Source organism: Symphalangus syndactylus, chromosome 20 (assembly GCF_028878055.3).
Source record: "Symphalangus syndactylus isolate Jambi chromosome 20, NHGRI_mSymSyn1-v2.1_pri, whole genome shotgun sequence".
Lineage (NCBI taxonomy): Eukaryota > Metazoa > Chordata > Mammalia > Primates > Hylobatidae > Symphalangus > Symphalangus syndactylus.
The window spans coordinates 40,762,696-40,781,569 of record NC_072442.2 but is presented as its reverse complement, the minus strand read 5'-3'; the positions used below and the strand labels follow the sequence as shown (position 1 = coordinate 40,781,569).

The following is an 18,874-nucleotide window of genomic DNA, read 5'->3' as shown; positions in this document are numbered from 1 at the left end:
CCCCGTCTGGGAAGTGAGGAGCGTCTCTGCCCGGCCGCCCCGTCCGGGAAGAAGTGAGGAGCGCCTCTGCCCGGCCGCCCCGTCCGGGAAGAAGTGAGGAGCGCCTCTGCCCGGCCGCCCCGTCCGGGAAGAAGTGAGGAGCGCCTCTGCCCGGCCACCCATCGTCTGGGAGGTGAGGAGCGCCTCTGCCCGGCCACCCATCGCCTGGGAGGTGAGGAGCGCCTCTGCCCGGCCACCCATCGTCTGGGAAGTGAGGAGCGCCTCTGCCCGGCCACCCATCGTCTGGGAAGAAGTGAGGAGCGTCTCTGCCTGGCCACTCCGTCTGGGAAGTGAGGAGCTCCTCTGCCTGGCCGCTCCGTCTGGGAGGTCTACCACGGAGGCCAGAAGCAATGTGGGGGCTGGACGTGGTGGCTCACGCCTGTGGTCCCGGCACTCTGGGGGGCGAGGCGGGTTGATCACTTCGGGCTAGGAGTTCGAGACCAGTCTGGCCAACTTGGCGAAACATGAAGAATACAACAGACAAACCAACCAACCAACCAACTCAGTGACAACAAAACAGGTCTACCCTGGAGTCATACTCTAATTTTTTCTATTTTCTTCCCTTTCTGATCCTTTATCCCACTTTCCTTTTCTTCCTCCTCCTTCTCCCTCTTCTTTGTCAAATAGAGGATTGAGTTATTATCACTGATCCATATAAAGTCCCTCTCTCATTTATTTTAACTCCCACCCCCCATTTCTATTCCCCGACTTCCCATGTGCAACCTTCCTAATATGTTTGATACGCATCTTTTTGTTTGTATGTATTTTTAGAAAACGTTTATTGTTTTTGTATGCAAAAATTAATAAAAAAAAAAAAAAAGAAAAAAGAAAAAAAATAAAAATAAAAAAAAATAAAAATAAAATAAAAACCCCTTGGAAATTAAACAAACTGATAACAGGAATTTAAAAGACAACAGAGAGTTGGAAGAACAGCGAAGGAAATCTCACAAAAATTGAATAAAGGAAAAAAAAATGGGCCGGGCGCGGTGGCTCACGCTTGTAATCCCAGCACTTTGGGAGGCCGAGGCGGGCGGATCACGAGGTCAGGAGATCGACACCAAGGTGAAACCCCGTCTCTACTAAAAATACAAAAAATTAGCCGGACGTGGTGGCGGACGCCTGTAGTCCCAGCTACTCGGAGAGGCTGAGGCAGGAGAATGGCGTGAACCCGGGAGGCGGAGCTTGCAGTGAGCCGAGATTGCGCCACTGCACTCCAGCCTGGGTGAAAGAGCGAGACTCCGTCTCAAAAAAAAAAAAAAAATGAAAAATTAGGGTTGGGTGCAGTAGCTCACACCTGTTATCCGAAGCACTTTGGGAGGCCAACACAGGCGGATCATTTGAGGTCAGGAGTTTGAGACCACCCTGGCCAACACGGTAAGACTCTGTCTCTACTAAAAATACAAAAATTAGACGGGCACTGTGGCGCACGCCTGTAATCCTAGCTACTTAGGAGGCTGAGGCAGGGGAATCCCTTGAACCCAGGAGGCGGAGATTGCGGTGACCCGAGATCGCACCACTGCACGCCAGCCAGGATGACAAAGTGAGACTCTGTCTCAAAAAAAAAAAGAAAAAAAAGAAAGAAAGAAAGAAAAATTGAGTAGGAAAAAAAAATTAGAGTACCAACCTAGGAGTTTCATCATCTGAATAACAGGGTTTCCAGAAAGACAGAGGAGATAAATAATTATCAAAGTGAAAATACATTATCAATACAAGAAATAATACAAGAAAATTTCCCAGGATAGATTGAAATAAGCTTCCATACTGAAAAGGTCCACTGAATGCTGAGTATGATGAATTTTTAAATATCCACACCAAGGCACAACATGGTTGCATTTCAGAATGTCAGGGATGAAGGCAAGATCCTAAAGTCTTCCAGAGAAAAAACACAGATCCCATACAAAGAATCTAGAGTCAAAATAGCATCAAACTTCATAATGCCACTATTAAAAGTTAGAAACATTGGGAGGCTGAGGCAGGTGGATCACGAGATCAGGAGTTCAAGACCAGCCTGGCCAAGATGGTAAAACCTGTCTCTACTAAAAACACAAAAATTAGCCGGGCGTGATGGTGGGCACCTGTAATCTCAGCTACTCAGGAGGCTGAGGCAGGGAATTGCTTGAACCCGGGGAGGTGGAGGTTGCAGTGAGCTCAGATCGCGCCACTGCACTCTCGCCTGGGCGACAGAGCGAGACTCTGTCTTAAAAAAAAAAAAAAAAAAAGGGGGGGGTGCTGAGTGGGGTGGCTCATGCCTGTAATCCTAGCACTTTGGGAGGACAAGCCAGGAGGATCAGCTGAGGCCAGGAGTTCGAGACCAACCTGGCTAACATGGCAAAACTCCATCTCTACACCCACCTGTAGTTCCAGCTACTCGGGAGTCTGAGGCAAAAGAATCGCTTGAACTGGGAGGTGGAGGTTGCAGTGAGCCAAGATTGCATCACTGCACTCCAGCCTGGGCAACAGAGCAATTCTGTCTCCAAAGGAAGAAAAAGGTTAGAAGACCACAAAGCAAAGGCTTATAATTTCCAAAGAAATATAATCTCCAGTAGAAAATTTTATATCTAGGCCGGGCACAGTTGACTCATACCTGTAATCCCAGCACTTTGGGAGGCTGAGGCGGGTAGATCACCCTGAGGTCAGGAGTTCAAGACCAGCATGGCCAACATGATGAATGAAACCCTTTCGTTACCAAAAATACAAAAAATTAGCCAGGCGTGGTGGCGGATGCCTATAATCCCAGCAACTCGGGGCAGGGATAAGGCAGGAGAATCGCTTGAATATGGGAGGCGGAGGTTGCAGTGAGCCGAGATCCCATCACTGCACTCCAGCCTGGGTGACAGAGAAAGACTCCATCTCAAAAAAAAAAAAAACAACTTTTTTTTAATCCAGTCAAACTGCCAAGTGTGAAGGTAGAAAGGAGATAATTCAGATATGCAAGGCCTCAAAAAAGTCCCACTCTCCAGAGGTCAGGCGCGGTGGTTCATGCCGGTAATCCCAGCACTTTGGGAGGCCAAGACGCTGAGGTCGGGAATTCAAGACCAGCCTGACCAACATGGAAGAAACCTGGTCTCTACTAAAAATACAAAATTAGCTGGGCATGGTGATGCATGCCTGTAATCCCAGCTACTTGGGAGGCTGAGGTAGGAGAATCGCTTGAACCCGGGAGGCGGAGGTTGTGGTGAGCTGAGATCATGCCATTGCACTCCAGCCTGGGCAACAAGAGCGAAACTCCGTCTCAAAAAAAAAAAAAAAAGTCTCACTCTCCAAAGACTCCTTTCATAAAGCCTCTGGAAGAGGTGCTCCACTAATGTGCTTCAATGATGAGAAGAGGTTTATACCAGTCAGAGTTTAGGGATGAATTAGTGACTTTCCGTAAAACAAGCAGAATACAAAAAAAGGAAGGAAGGAAAAGAATGACAATTACTATGTCTAGGGAAAAACTACACAAGGAAGTAAAGGTAATCGAATGATACAGTCATTATACTGGGCGCTAAATTTTTTTTCTTTTCTAACTTTCACTTCTACTTCCTTCTGGATTCATCTGGAGGCCTGGGAACTACATTTATCAGAACCCTCCATCAGTGCCATTGTGGTTTAAATTCTACCAACACTTAAGATTTGCACAATGGGCCGGGCGCAGTGGCTCAAGCCTGTAATCCCAGCACTTTGGGAGGCTGAGGCAGGTGGATCACAAGGCCAGGAGATCGAGACCATCCTGGCTAACACGGTGAAACCCCGCCTCTACTAAAAATACAAAAAATTAGCCGGGCGTGGTGGCGGACGCCTGTAGTCCCAGCTACTAGGGAGGCTGAGGCAGGAGAATGGTGTGAACCCAGGAGGCGGAGCTTGCAGTGAACTGAGATTGCGCCACTGCACTCCAGCCTGGGTGACAGAGCAAGACTCCGTCTCAAAAAAAAAAAAAAAAAGGAAAAAAAGAAGATTTGCACAATGGAAGAAGGGTAGATGCCATTATTGCTTCTCCAGTAGCAATGAGAGCATGTGTGGCCTCGGACAGATGGCAGACATGTGGTTTGCAGCCGTTTCTAATTTTCTGCAAACTGCCTGTTTTGGTGCTTAAGGCAGCTAAGATTATTAATGGAAGCAATTTCTTGAAATTCCTGCAACGAGGTTTCCCTGACCTATGCTATTCCAGCCTTCCGATGGTCTTGTAAGCATCTAAAATATCCTCTTTGAAATAACAAAAATGGTTTTTCTTTTTTTTTGAAGAAAGGGTCTCGCTCTTTCACCCAGGCTGGAGTGCAGTGGTGTGATCATGGCTTACTGCATGCAGCCTTGACCTACCCAACTCAAGTGATCCTCCCACCTCTCAGCCTCCCAGATAGCTGGAACTACAAGTGCGTGCCACCATACCCAGATAATTTCTGGGTTTTTTTTTTTTTTTTTTTTTTTGAGACACAGTCTGACTCTGTCACCAGGCTTGAGTGCAGTGGCGCGATCTCAGCTCACTGCAACCTCCGCCTCCCAGGTTCAAGCAAATCTTCTGCCTCAGCCTCCCGAGTAGCTGGGACTACAGGCATGTGCCACCACACCCAGCTAATTTTTGTATTTTTAGTAGAGACGGGGTTTCACCATGTTGGCCAGGCTGGTCTCAAACTCCCAATCTCAGGCCTCGGCCTCCCAGAGTGCTGGGATTACAGGCTTGTGCCATCACCTTCAGCCTCAACAGATAATATCTAAGAATGGAAAACTCAAGAAAGAACTGTATAGTCAGGTGCAGTGGTGCACCCCTGTACTCCCCACTAAGGCAGGAGGACTGCTTGAGCCCAAGAGTTCAAGGCCATCCTGGACAACACAGCAAGACTTCATCTATCAAAAAAAAAAAAAAAAAAAGAATAAACAGCCTAAACATACTATATAGAAATATGGATAATAAACATCAGGAAAAAAAAATGTGCAAAAGTGGTCAAAAACAAGCAGAAATAAAGCAGTGTTTTTTTTCTAATTATAAGCCTTGTAGTACTATCTGATTCTTTATGTATTCTTACTATTTTGACAAAAAACAATTACCAAAAACCAAAAAACCCTAACACTGTATAAGCAAAACCACCATATAAACAAACTGACCAAAATTTCAAAATGTAAGGTCAATGTTGGATCTGGTACCAACGCAGTTAAGGAGAATAGAAAATCCCAAACAAAACAAAAAAATTTTAAAGACTTAATTAAGCCCAACTCTAGAACCAGTATCTTGACTCAACTCAAATGGCAGCAGGCTGGCTAATGTGACCTGAATCTCTGCCACAGCCTGGGTGTAACCACACAGTGATCAACAACCCCACAGCTTACTCTAACAGAGGGCAAATACGAGAGCAACTTCCAATCTACCATAGGAAATCATCACCAAAATTAATTGCAAAGGTATGCACAAAAATAGAGAAATGAGCCAGGTATGGTGGCTCACGCCTGTAATCCCAGCACTCTGGGAGGCCGAGAGTTCAAGACCAGCCTGACCAACATGGTGAAACCCTGTCTCTACTAAAAATGCAAAATTAGCCAGGCATGGTGGCGCATGCCCGTAATTCCAGCTACTCAGGAGACTGAGGCAGGAGAATCGCTTGAACCGGGAGGCGGAGGTTGCAGTGAGCCAAGATCACGCCACTGCACCCCAGCCTGGGCAACATGAAACTCCACCTCAAAAAAAAAAAGAGAGAAATGAATATTAAATTCAATTACCGGCCAGGCACGGTGGCTCATACCTGTAATCCCATCACTTTGGGAGGCCAAGGTGGATCACCTGAGCTCAGGAATTCGAGACCAGCCTGGGTAATATGGCAAAAGTGTCTACAAAAATACAAAAATTAGGCCAGGCATGGTGGTGCTCATGCCTGTAATCCCAGCACTTTGGGAGGCCAAGGCGGGTGGACTGCTTGAGGTCAGGAGTTTGAGACCAGCCTGGCCAACATGGTGAAACCCTGTCTCTACTAAAACTACAAAAATTAGCTGTGTGTGGTGGCGTGCACCTGTGATTCCAGCTACTCCAGAGGCTGAAGCATGAGAATTGCTTGAACCTGGGAGCCAGAGACTGCAGTGAGCTGAGATCACGCCACTGTACTCTGGTCTGGGCAATAGAGCGAGACCCTGTCTCAAAAAAAAAAAAAAAAAAATTAGCCAGGCGTGGTGGCATGTGCCTGCAATCCCAGCTACTCAGCACGCTGAGGTGGAATATCGCTTGAGCCCAGGAGGCAGAGGTTGCAGTGAGCAGGGATCGCACCACTGCACTCCAGCCTGGGTGACAAAGCCAGATCCTGTCACAAAAAAAAAAAAAAAAAAGTAAAATCAATTACCTTAACTCTCTTTTTAGGTCTTGTTTTCAATGCAATGCCACTAACTGCTAAAAAAAAAAAAAAAAAAAAAAATCAAAGAATCTTTAGACATTCTAAGAAACTGTTAATTAGATTTAAAATGCGATTACAAGGCAGGCTGAAACCTAGTCACTGATGACCAAAAAAACTCTTCTCAGATTTTAAGCTAGCCATATCTCATATCACTAGCTCCCAACTTCCAAGAGCTAGCCTTCATCTGCACACTCCATATATAAAAGTAGAAAAGCACAGAGAACAGTCAGATAGAAGGAAAATCCAGTGATGACAGTCCCCACTAAGAAAAGACCTGAAAGAAAACTTAAACAGATGCTTCATCAAATGTTGATCCAGACTTCACATGGAGAAGTGTCATGCCTCATTTCAAAGATAATATATTAAGTCCCAACTCACCACAGATAATCTAATAACAAAGCTGTGACTTTCATTGTCAAGGAGTCTCTTCTCTTACATTCTAATACCCTTAAGCCATCAGAAACACAGATGCTCCTTGCCGAAATGCTAGAAAATTTGCACATTTCCGTCCCTTGATCACCAGCGATGGGCTACTAAGTCAAGAGTCTACTTTAAGTTATAAAAACAGGGCAAGCTGATCCAATTAAAGAAGAAAAGTACTAAATCAAACAGGACCATCTGGGTTTTGAGTACTGTGATTTCTGAACAAGTCAATACACTTGCATATAAAAACGCTTTCATATATTCAGAATTATAATGGCCCTTGGGGTACCTTGTGTGTCCAACAAGACTTACATGTCATCCTAAGACATATGGCCTAGATGATGGGTATGACAGAATACTATATTCATCAGTTCAAAATAAGAACATCTGTTTTCTCCCTAGCACCATGAAGATTATTTTTAAAACAGTCACCATTCCCTAACAGTAAACAGGTTTTTTCTTTTTTTAAACACTCCTCCCTGCTCCTCCCACTAAAAGTAAATAGGTTTTCTGTTTCCTAAATAGCAAGTCTGGTAAACTAACAATCTCATCATCCCCCATAATCTAAGAATTGTTCCCCAATAATCCTAATCTCCAAAACAATTTCTAAGATCCTAAAATTTTAAGAGCTAATCCAGCGAACCAAGTTTGATTTGCAGGACCTACGAGAAATCAAGACTAAAAGAATAGGTTTCATCCAGGAAGTTCTTGTAAAAACTGTGTCACTGCACAAGCATCAGACTTCTTTACGACACTGATGGTCTCATCATCAACACTAGGAAAAAGAAAAAGCTCTATTTTAGAAGCTGACCTCAAAATTCACTATGCTATTACTCTTTTAGTTGTTGTTTTTTGAAACAGGGTCTCACTCTGTCTCCGAGGCTGGAGTGCAGTGGTGCTGCAACAGCTCACTGCAACCTCCCTCTCCTGGGGATCAAGTGATCCTCCTACCTCAGCCTCCAGAGTAGCTGGAACCACAGGTGCTCATCACCATGCCCAGCTAATATTTTAATTATATAGAGACTGGAGGTCTCCCTATGTTGCCCAGATTGGTTTTGAACTTCTGGGCTCAAGTGATCCTCCCACCTTGGTCTCCCAAAGTGTTGGTATTACAGGCATGAGCCACCATGCCAGCCTATTTACCCATTTTTTAGGACAGCTCACATTCTGAAGCCTTGCCTCCTACCTCTCTGCTTTTCACTCCCTAAGCTCCAGCCACACTGGAACCTCTTTCAATTCCTCAAAATACAAACATTCTTTCCCTCCTCAGGACATTCACCTATGCCATCTCCTCTACCTAGATCAGTCTTTTGTCCTCCCTTCATTCTTAGGTTTTACCCTTAAAAGTCAATTCCTCAGAGACCTTCTCTGACTGCCCTTCCTCTCAATCAACCTGGGATGGGCTAACCATTAGCTGTCTCCACAGCATTTACAGCAACGGTAATAATTACTTGTTTAATAAATGTCTTTGGGCCAGGCACGGTGGCTCACACCTACAATCCCAGCACTTTGGGAGGCCGAGGCAGGCGCATCATTTGAGGTCAGGAGTTTGAGACCAGCCTGGCCAACATGGTGAAACCCCATCTCTACTAAAAATACAAAAAAATTAGCCAGACATGATGGCATGCACCTGTAGTCCCAGCTACTTGGGAGGCTACAGGAGAATGGCTTGAACATGGGAGGCAGAGGTTGTGGTAAACCAAGATCGTGCCACTGCACTCCAGCCGGGCTAACAGAGCTAGACTCTGTCTAAAACAAGTAAATAAATAAATGAATAAATGTCTTTGGCCAGGTACGGTGGCTCACACCTGTAATCCCAGCACTTTGGGACACTGAGGTGGGCGGATCACCTGAGGTTAGAAGTTCGAGACCAGCCTAATAAGGAGAAACCCCGTCTCTACTAAAAATACAAAATTAGCCGGGCGTGGTGATGCGTGCCTGTAATCCCAGCTACTTGGGAAGCTGAAGCAGGAGAATCGCTTGAACCCGGGAGGTGGAGGTTGCAGTGAGCTGAGATCGTGCCATTGCACTCCAGCCTGGGCAACAAGAACAAAACTCCGTCTAAAAAAAAAAAAGAAAGACCAGCCTGGGCAACATGGCAAAGCCCCACCTCTACAAAAACTACAAAAATTAGCCACGGTGGCATGCATCTGCAGTCCCAGCTATTTAGGAGGCTAAGGCAAGAGAATCGCTTGAGCCCAGGAGGTGGAGGTCGCAGTGAGTCAAGATGGGAATGAAACCTTGTCTAAAAAAAAAAGTCTTCCACCATAAGTGGAAGACCAAGTCAGGGCCAGGTGTGGTGGCTCATGCCTGTAATTATAGCACTTTGAGACACGAGGACTGCTTAAGCCCAGGAGTTCAAGACCAGCCTGGGCAACAAAGTGAGACCTCATGTCTACAAAAAATTTAAAAAATTGTGCACACACCTGTGGTCCCAGCTACACAGGAGGCTGAGGTGGGAGGATTGCTTGAGCCCAGACCTGTGGTCCCAGCTACACAGGAGGAGGCTGAGGTGGGAGGATTGCTTGAGCCCAGAAGGTCGAGGCTACAATGAACCATGTTTGCACCACTAAATTCTAGCCTGGGTGACAGAGTGAGACTCTGTCTCACAAAAAAAAAAAAAAAAAAAAAAAAAAAAAGACAGAAAATTTGTTCACTGCCCTATCTGCATCCCCTGCATCCCCTACCACAGTACTTGGCACACAGTGGAAACTCAAAAATTCTTGTTGGATAAACGAATAACAAACATCAAAGAAAATCAGCTTCAGCAATTCTAGTTCTAAGAATTTACTCTACAGACACGGTCATACATGCAAAGAGCCAAATATATACGCTTCTTCACTGGAGCATAGATTGTAATAGCAAAAGACTGGAAACTGTATATGTCTATCAGTGTAAGGTAGGTGCCAAGTATCTTTATTGCTGATAGGGAGTAACAGCCAAAAGAGGTATAAAAACAAGCAAAAGATACAGATAGTATTAACAGTGTGCTACATTTATTTAAAAACAAACAAAAAAAAAAAACAAGAAATATAAATATTTGCTTTATATGTACCTGGTATCTCTGGAACAAACTTTTTTGTTTGTTTGTTTTGTTTTGTTTTGAGACAAAGTCTCGCTCTGTCACCCAGGCTGGAGGGCAGTGGCACAATTTTAGCTCACCGTTCCGCCTCCCAGATTCAAGCGATTCTTGTGCCTCAGCCTCCCGAGTAACTGGGACTATAGGCGCACATCACCATGCCCCGCTAATTTTTATATTCTTAGTAGAGACAGGGTTTCACCATGTTGGCCAGGCTGGTCTCCAACTTCTGACCTCAGGTGATCCGCCTGCCTCGGCCTCCCAAAGTACTGGGATTACAGGTGTGAGCCACCATAACCGGCCTGGAACAGATCTTAAGAAAATAATAATACGAGTTGCCTCTGGGAAGATGAACTGGATTGATAGGAAGACAAACGTACATGTTTCCAAGGGTATTCACTATATACTTTCTTTTTCTTGGCAGGTGAGTTGATACATACTCCTTAGTGGATTCTGACTTCCATGGCCACCATCCTGCTTATATATTTTTTTATCTTTTAAATTTTGTATTATTTATTTAAAATATAAATTTTGTGGCCAGGAGCAGTGACTCACGCCTGTAATCTCAGCACTTTGGGAGGCTGAGGCAGGCAGATCACGAGGTCAGGAGTTTGAGACCAGCCTGGCCAACACCGTGAAGCCCCGCCTCTACTAAAAATACAAAAGTAGCTGGGCGTGGTGGCACACACCTATAATCTCAGCTATCTGACAGGGTGAGGCCGGAGAACTGCTTGAGCCTGGGAGGCGGAGCTTGCAGTGAGCCCAGATCTTGCCACTGCACTCCAGCCTGGCTGACAGAGTGAAACTCTGTCTCAAACAAAATAAATAAATAGACTGGGCATGGTGGCTCACGCCTGTAATCCCAGCACTTTGGGAGGCCGAGGCGGGCAGATCACAAGGTCAGGAGTTCAAGACCAGCCTGGCCAACAAGGTGAAACCCCACCTCTACTAAAAAATACAAAAATTAGCTGGGCATGGTGGTGTGCGCCTGTAATCTCAGCTACTCAGGAGGCTAAGGCAGCAGAATCGCTTGAACCCAGGAGGCGGAAGCTGCAGTGAGCCGAGATTGTGCCACTGCACTCCAGCCTGGGCAACAGAGCAAGACTCAGTCTCAAAAATAATAATAATAATAAATTTTAAAAATTAAAAAATAAAATTTGCTAAAAACAGTTCTGTCCTTATTTCTAAGACAGGGAAAGAAACAGTTTAAAGGTCTCGCATCTGGATCTTAGATGATAAACATCCTCCCTACTGGCTGAGCACTGGGAGGGCAGAAATGGAAGAAGGAAAACTCACTTATCCACAAATCTCAGACATTGCATCTCATACTAGTGTACTACCTTAGAAGAAAATTCCAAAGGCCAGGCACAGTGGCTCATGCCTGTAATCCCAGCACTTTGGGAGGCCAAGGTGGGCGGATCACGAGGTCAGGAGTTCGAGACCAGTCTGGCCAACACAGTGAAATCCCATCTCTACTAAAAATACAAAAAAAAAATTAAATTAGCCAGGTGTGGTGGTGTGCGCCTGTAATCCCAGCTACTCGGGAGGCTGAGGCAGGAGAATTGCATGAACCCGGGAGGCGGAGGTTGCAGTGAGTTGGGATCGGCGCCACTGCACTCCAGACTGGCCGACAGAATGAGACTCCATCTCAAAAAAAAAAAAAAAAAAAGAAAAGAAAATTCCTTTTTTTTTTTTTTTTTTTTTTTTTTTACCAACTATCCCAATCTGAATACATATGGAGAATATTTTCACAGTCAGAGGGATTATTGGGAGGAGAAAAAAAAAGGATTATTCGATTCAGCATTTCCCGAAGCACAGAAAGCAGGTCAGTGAATTCGCACTTTAGAAATATCATAATTACTTGCCAAAAACAAATTATTTCCACTGAGGGGCCTCAAAATCCAAATGGCACTCAATTTGAATCCATGAAGCTTAAGAAACTAAATTTTTTTTTGAAAATCAATTATAATGGCTGAGCCTGGTGGCTCAGACCTATAATCCCAGCACTTTGGGAGGCCGGCAAAAGTTCAAGACCAGGCTGGGCAACATGGCGAAACCCCATCTCTACAAAAAATAAAAATTAGCGAGGCATAGTGGCGTGCGCCTGTAGTCCCAGCTACACAGGAGGCTGAAGTGGGAAGAACGCCTGAGCCTGGGGAGGTTGAGGCTACAGATCACGCTGCCGCACTCCAGCCTGGGCAACAGAAAGAGATCCTGTCTCAAAATAAAAAGGGAATGATCTTCACGATCCATCCCAAAACATATTGGAGATAACCCTACCTTTAGCTAACTATCCCCTGAAAAACAAGAGAGTGTTTACTAAGTAGAACACATTGTTGGATAGCCATTCCAAATTGCTCTAACTTTGCCAAGCTTAAATGGCAAGGAAGAAACCAATTCCTGGCTCCCCTATCTGATAACTCACATACTTCCGCAGGCTCTCAAGCCAAACTGAGCCAAAATCTTCAAGAGAGTTAAGACTGACATAGACATTAGCAAACATATCACCATTTTTCCTATTAACATTGTCGTTCCCCATAAAGGTCTATTCAGCATTTTTTTTTAGTAGCCCTCCACAGATATCAAGAAATGCTCATAAATTTAGCCTGTAGTTCCTCAGGCTCAATGGCTTGAGAGTGAGAAAAGAAAAAAAAAAAGTTGGAATTACTGTCTTCTCTTCCAAGATGCCCACAAAGCTAGGCAAAGGCAATGATTCTGCATTTAATCACTAGATGAATAAGAAACAGACTTGAATTTAGAAGAAAGATAAAGGACCGCGAGAACATTCCATAAAGAGTACTGCCTCTATTTCTTTTCAGAACAGCTCTCAGGAACTGCCAATGAACCTCATTTTGACATGGAACGCCCCATCCACTCTAATCCGGGGCATATCCCTCAAGACACAGTCAGTCAACCGGAACTCTGCCAACTTTTGCTTGGGAGTTGTGTGAAGAACAGTAGCAACAAGAGCCTACTTTGAGAAGGAGATCAACAATCACATTCAAGAAGAAAAGAAGTTATTTGGCAAAGGGATGCATGTTGCCAAAATGTTAGTCACAGCTTCAAGGGCCCAGTTTGTGTCTCTACAACTACTCTTTGCTTTGACAGAGTCCATTCTCTGACCCAGGAAACAGCTCAGCTTCTGTCACCCTCCCCATCTGAAGCAGTGAAGAATCCTTTCAATTTGGTAGTATCAAACTGTGACACAGACAAGATGTCCACCAGAGACTAAAAGGGGAGAAAAAATGTGTAATTTGCCACTTTCCACATAGGACTGGCTCAAGCAGAGCAATGGAAAACTGTGACAGGATAGGAAAAATGGAATATCATTACGTTAAAGAAGCAGGCTGGGCCGGGCGCGGTGGCTCACACCTGTAATTTTAGCACTTTGGGAGGCCGCGGCGGGTGGATCACAAGGTCAGGAGATCGAGACCATCCTGGCTAACACGGTGAAACCCCGTCTCTACTAAAAAAAAAAAAAAAAATTATATATATATATATAGACACACACACACAAAATCAGCTGGGTGTGGTGGCAGGCGCCTGTAGTCCCAGCTCCTCGGGAGGCTGAGGCACGAGAATGGCGTGAACCTGGGAGGCGGAGCTTGCAGCGAGCCGAGATTGCGCCACTGCACTCCAGCCTGGGGGACAAAGTGAGACTCCGTCTCAAAAAAAAAAAAAAAGAAAAGAAAAAAAAGAAGCAGGCTGTACCAAAAGTCCACCCAGGAGCACCAACCCTCCATAAGTTATCTCAAAATCCCCTTAAAAAACAAACCAAAAAGGTACACTATAGGTTGCAACAGCATAATATTAAGCAGGTTTTTACTCCCAAATAAGTGCATATATTTTGTAGCCTGCAGCTCTTCCTGGGGTTGTAAGAAGACTACATTTGCTGACACTGCCTGAACCAAGAGCCCATGAATTTCACAGTTATTTCAGGGCAGGAAAACAGACTAACATATACCAGGTTACTCTCCCAATCAGAGAGCCCAAGTAAAGAAAGAACATTTAATAACTTTCTCAGGCCGGGCGCGGTGGCTCATGCCTGTAATCCCAGCACTTTGGGAGGTCGAGACGGGCAGATCACAAGGTCAGAAGTTCGAGACCAGCCTGACCAACACGGTGAAACCCCGTCTCTACAAAAATACAAAAATTAGCCGGGCGTGATGGCACCCAGTTACTCAGGAGGCTGAGGCAGGAGAATCCCTTGAACCTGGGAGGTGGAGGTTGCAGTGAGCAGAGATCATGCCATTGCACTCCAGCCTGGGCAACCGAGTGAGAATCCATCTCAAAAAAAAAAAAAAAAAAACCCAAAAAAATAATTTTCTCTTCAACAGAAAAAGACTTCTGTCTCTTGCCCTTTTCTTCCCCCTAAAAACACCTAGTGAGTCTAGAATCTCTTTCCTTCATAAAAGCCATCAGTAAAACCTGAAAACTCCAATGTTCACACCTCCCCCGCATTTCACCTTGGTGCTGCTATCACATAACTTATCAGTACCAGCTACGGTAAACACTACTCTAGTATCAAGTGTGAGGTGGAATTAGTAAATGACCAGCCTGGCCAACATGGCAAAACCCTGTCTCTACTAAAAATACAAAAATTAGCCGGGTGGCACATGCCTGTAATCCCAGCTACTTGGGAGGCTGAGCCAGAAGAATTGCTTGAACCCAGGACACAGAGGTTGCAGTAAGCCAAGATTGTGCCATTGCACTCCAGCCTGGGCAATACAGCAAGACTCTGTCTCAAAATAAATAAATAAATAAACAAATAATAAAAAAAAAACACTGCATTCTACTAGTCTCCATCAATTGACTTCATTCATCTCCACCTTCCCCAACTCTTAACTTCCCTATCTTCATCTTGATCGCAACCAATACAATGTAACACAATATGAAATTTTTACTTTTAAAAGTTGACATTAATAAGAGTTAAAAAACTAAACATGCGGCCAGGTGTGGTGGCTCATGCCTGTAATCTCAACACTTTGGGAGGCCGAGGTGGGTGGATCACCTGAAGTCAGGAGTTCGAGACCAGCCTGACCAACGTGGTGAAACCCCATCTCTACTAAAATACAAAAAATTAGCCAGGCGTGGTGGTGCATGCCTATAGTCCCAGTTACTTGGGGGACTGAGGCAGGAGAAGCCCTTGAATCCGGGAGGCAGAGGTTGCAGTGAGCCAAGACCGTGCCATTCCACTCCAGCCTGGGCAACAGGCGTGAAACTCTGTCTCAAAAAAAAAAAAAAAAACTGAATATGCATCAAATCAAAACCAGTTCTTCCCTGGCTGGCACGCAGACACACGCAGACACACACACACACACACACACACACATACACACACACACACAAAGGAGCAAAGCTAAGAGGAAGAAACAGAAAGACATGTTTCCTCTTTTTTGTTGTTGTTGTTGTTGAGGTGGAGTTTCACTCGTTGCCCAGGCTGGAGTGCAATGGCGCTCACTCAGCTCAGTGCAATGGCATAATCTCAGCTCACTGCAACCTCAGGTGATCCACCACCTTGGCCTCCCAAAGTGTTGGGATTATAGGCGTGAGCCAGCGCGCCCAGCCTTGTTTTTCTTTAAGAGACGGGTCGGCCGGGTGCGGTGGCTCATGCCTGTAATCCCAATGCTTTGGGAGGCCAAGGCGGGCAGATCACGAGGTCAGGAGTTCAAGACCAGCCTGGCCAATATGGTGAAACCTTGTCTCTACTAAAAATACAAAAATTAGCTGGACGTGGCAGCACGCGCCTGTAATCCCAGCTACTTGGGAGGCTGAGGCAGAAGAATCGCTTGAACCTGGGAGGCAGAGGTTGCAGTGAGCCGAGATCACGCCACTGCACTCCAGCCTGGGCAAGAAAGAGAGACTCCGTCTTAAAAATAAAAAATAAAAAAAAAACAGAGAGAGAGAGAGATGGGGTATTGCTACGTTGCCCAGAATGGTCTCGAACTCTTAGACTCAAGCAATCCTCCTGCCTCAGCCTCCCAAGTAGCTGGGATTACAGGCAAGTGCACCATTGTATGTCTTTTAAATACCAGTATCTCAATCTCATTTTCAGAGATCACTTCTATGCAACCACTTTAAAAATCCCATGTGTTAACACAAACTTTTAGAGGCAGGGACAGAGGAGACCTATATTTCAAAGGGGAAAAAATGAGAGTTTAATAATTTGCCTTGAAGTTATTTACTAAATCCATAGGTAGGCTAAAACTGTCCTTATTCCCTGTGGTTCTCTTCCGATTTGTAAAAGGAGAACAGAATAGCCAAAAACATTCAGTAAGACAGTCAAAAACCAAAACCGTAAGGCAAAAATAACAGCATGAAAAAGGATGGGAACCCTGGGAGAGCCCAAAGCAGTAACAGATTATTCAAGTCCTTTAAAAAATATGAATTCTGGACGGGCGTAGTGGTTCACGCCTGTAATCCCAGAACTTGGGGAGGCCGAGGCGGGCAGATCACGAAGTTAGGAAATCCAGACCATCCATCCTGGCTAACACAGTGTAACCCCGTCTCTACTAAAAATACAAAAAAAAATTAGCCGGGTGTGGTGGCGGGCGCCTATAGTCCCAGCTACTCGGGAGGCTGAGACAGAAGAATGGGCGTGAACCCGGGAGGCGGAGCTTGCAGTGAGCCGAGATCCCACCATTACACTCCAGCCTGGGTGACTGAGCGAGACTCCGTCTCAAAAATAATAATAATAATAATAATAATTCTGGGCCAGGCATAGTGGCTCATCCCTGTAATCCCAGCACTTGGGGAGGCCGAGGCAGGAGGATCACTTGAGCCCAGGAATTCCAGACTAGCCTGGACAACAGGGCAAGGCTCTCTCTCCACCAAAAAAAAAAAAAAAAAATACATATATATGTATGTTAGGCGGGAGTAGTGGCCACACCTGTGGTCCCAGCTATTGGCGAGGCTTAGGTGGAAAGACCGCTTTAGCCCGGGAGGTCGAGGCCTTAAGGAGCCATGATCATGCCACTGCACTCCAGCCCGGGCAACAGAGTGAGACCACGTCTCTTAAAAGAAAAAAGAAAAAAGAATTCCATCACATACCAATTCCTTGCCCCAATGTTATTTAAGAACTTTCCTTCCTGATCAAAAACTCGACCATACACACTGCCATGCTGAACACTTTTAACATTTCCATCTTGGCCGGGTGCAGTGGCTCACACCTGTAATCCCAGCACTTTCGGAGGCCAAGGTGGGAAGATCGCTTGAGCCCAGGAGTTCAAGACTAGTCTGAGCAACACAGCCAGACCCCACCCTTAAAAAAAAAAAAAATTCCATCTTCCCTCACTTCACACCACTTCAACATGAACCCTCAACTCCAGACATTCCAATGCGCATCTCAACATTCTCAATCCAACCTTTAACTAAATTCTGATTCCTTTTCAAAGAACGCTCTCAAGATTCCCTCTAGTGTAAGCAGTTTCCCGAGCCATCTTCCCAAACACTAGCTTTCACCTAACTCAATCCCCAAAATGTCACACTGGACTCCTCACCCACAGCATCCTAATTAGCTGTTCCCAGCAGGTCCTCTCTTCCCGTCTCCCTTTTTCCGCACGATTACCTCGTTCCTCACCCTGAGTTGCCGCCTTACCTCACCCCACCCTTCAGAAGCCCTTATTACCTGTCTCTCAAAAACCTTCCTCCCCATTTTCCCAGTCCACGCTCGCCCCATACCAATATCCGACCACTCCTCCCCAGATTCTCCACGCCCTCTCTCCTCCAGGTTCTTCCGATCCAGTCCCCCGGCCCCCCGCCTCTCAGGCCCCGCCCGCAAGACCCCTCTCCCCCTCCGGCCCCTCCTCTAATGCCCCCCTCTCTTTTCAAGCCCCGCCCCGAGCCCCCTCCCCGCGGCTTTCCCTCCCACTCAGGTCCGCAGGTCATTTCAGCGACTGACCCAGACACCCCGGCCTCTTTCCGACCTGGCCGCAGCTGCTCTGGGAGCGAATCCTCTGCCGCCTACACTCCGGCTTCGTCCTGTCCTGCTCGCCCCCCGGCAAGCTCTCTTTCTCGCCGCCGCCGCCGCCGCCGCCCCTTTTGCCAACCCGGAAATGGATCTGCTCCCACCGTCCCCAGCGTCCGCGAACAAAATGGAGGCGGGGGAAAAAGGAGGAGAGAGCAGGGAGCGGAGAGACGCAAGACGCATGCGCCCCTGGGAAGCCCGCCCACTGCCGGCCCACGTAAAGGCGGAAGCGGTTGAGTGGCCGCCATCTTGGGAAGGTCACAGGAATTCCGTTTACCAGCTAAAAGCTGGGTTTGCAACTTTAGCTGCAATTGGAATCACCTGGCAAGATTTAATAACTATGATGCCTGGTTCCCACCCCTGGAAATTATAATTTAATTCTGGGGTGCAGCCTAGGCATCAGGAAATTGTTGCAGGTGATTCTAACGTGTTGCCAAGGTGGAGAACCACTGAGCTAAATAGTCATTGTTGAATATACGCGTTTCGTCTTTAATCCGCCGCACACACACACACCCTCCCCGCTAAATATCCTTCCTTAATCTCGAGTTAACGAAGAACCCGCCTCAACCAACCTTCCAAAGGCCAAGTAGTCAATCTCTGGTTGTCATAGCAACAGAGGCAGGCCACTGCTCCCAAGTCATCATTTGCGTCATCTTACCCACCTGACTCGAACACCGTCTCTTCTTTCTCAGGCTGGGGTTTCCTCCAGCTTCCAGGGCTATAGGATGGTGCTGTGGACTCCTGTAGCTGCTTGGGCCAGAGAGAGAAATCCTGTGCCCTCTTTGATGGAGCTGCTGTTAACCCCTGACAGCTGACTAAGGATCTCTCCCTAGTCCACCCAGAAAAGCGCTTTCCATTATAGCTTCAAAGTACTCTTGGTTTAATTCCATTCCTAGCACAGAATCCGAAGTAAGGGGGCAAGATTGGGACTTAGTCCCCGTTGCTTACAAGCTGTGTGCCATTGGGCCTTAGCTACCCTATCTGTAAAATGGGTCTAATAGTGCCTGTCCCGTC

General features: G+C 46.1%; 1 protein-coding gene across 9 annotated transcripts in view; it reads right to left on the bottom strand.

The window, feature by feature from the left end:
• Positions 1-18,005, bottom strand: part of WIPF2 (WAS/WASL interacting protein family member 2) — a 60,970-nt gene extending 42,965 nt beyond the window's left edge. For 3 of the 9 annotated variants that reach the window (XR_010118128.1, XR_010118129.1, XM_055256064.2), the window contains exon 1: positions 17,795-17,989. The gene's annotated coding sequence lies outside the window, so the exon portion shown is untranslated. Of the gene's footprint in view, positions 1-16,944; positions 17,445-17,521; positions 17,541-17,574; positions 17,630-17,794 lie in introns of those variants that run through there. The other 6 variants (XR_010118126.1, XR_010118127.1, XM_055256063.2 and 3 more) reach the window with 5 other exon arrangements.
• Positions 18,006-18,874: the final 869 nt, after the last annotated feature.